Consider the following 1,315-nt stretch of genomic DNA (forward strand, 5'->3'; position numbering starts at 1 on the left):
CAGCTAATGAAAGATTTCTGCCCACTTCCTGTTGTCACTGGAATAGAACCAGGAGTGGAAATTTCCTGATGGGGACACCTGTTTTAATGACAGTCGAGAAGAGATTTCTGCTCACTTCCTGTTGTCACTGAAAAATAAATAAAGGGGACATTTCCTGATGGGGGCACCTGTTCTAATGACAGCAGAGAAGAGATTTCTGCCCACTTCCTGTTTTCACTGGAATAGAAACAGGAGTGGAAATTTCCTAATGGGGACACCTGTTCTTAGGACAACTAAGGAGAGAACTCAATTTATTTTCCAGTTATGTGACAGGAAGTGAGTAGAGGGGACATTTTCCAATGGAAATACCTGTTCCTGTGGTGGCCAAGGATTAATTTCTGCTCACTTCCTGTTGTCACTGAAAAAGAAATAGGAGGGGAAATCTTCCTACGGGGACACCTGTTCTTGTGATGGCTGAGGAAAGTTTCCTACTCACTTCCTGTTGTCCCCGGAGAAGAAATAGAGGGAACATTTTCCTGTGTGGACATCTGTGACAGCCAAGGAAAGATTTCCACTCACTTCCTGTTGTCACTGGAATTTTCCTGATGGGGACACCTGTTCTAATGACAGCTGAGAAGAGATTTCTACTCACTTTCTGTTGTCACTGGAATAGAAACAGGAGTGGAAATTTCCTCATGGGGACACCTTGTCTCAGCTGTCATTAGAACAGGTGTCCCCATCAGGAAATTTCCACTCCTGTTTCTATTCCAGCGACAACAGGAAGTGAGAAGAAATATCTTCTCAGCTGTCATTAGAACGGATTTCCACTCACTTCCTTTTGTCACTGGAACAGAAACAGGAGTGGAAATTTCCTGGTGGGGACACCTGTTCTAATGACAGCCGAGAAGAGATTTCTACTCACTTCCTGTTGTCACTAAAAAATAAATAGAGGGGACATTTCCTGATGGGGACACCTGTTCTTGTGACAACTAAGGAGAGAACTCTATTTGTTTTCCAGTTGTGACAGGAAGTGAGTAGAGGGGACATTTTCCAATGGAAATACCTGTTCCTGTGGTGGCCAAGGATTAATTTCTGCTTACTTCCTGTTGTCACTGAAAAAGAAATAGGAGGGGAAATCTTCCTACGGGGACACCTGTTCTTGTGATGGCTGAGGAAAGTTTCCTACTCACTTCCTGTTGTCCCTGGAGAAGAAATAGAGGGATAATTTTCCTGTGTGGACATCTGTGACAGCTAATGAAAGATTTCCACTCACTTCCTGTTGTGTCTCTGAAAGGGGAAGTGAGGGGTAAATGAAATGACACACACAAAAAAAATA

Source organism: Rana temporaria, chromosome 2, assembly GCF_905171775.1.
Source record: "Rana temporaria chromosome 2, aRanTem1.1, whole genome shotgun sequence".
Lineage (NCBI taxonomy): Eukaryota > Metazoa > Chordata > Amphibia > Anura > Ranidae > Rana > Rana temporaria.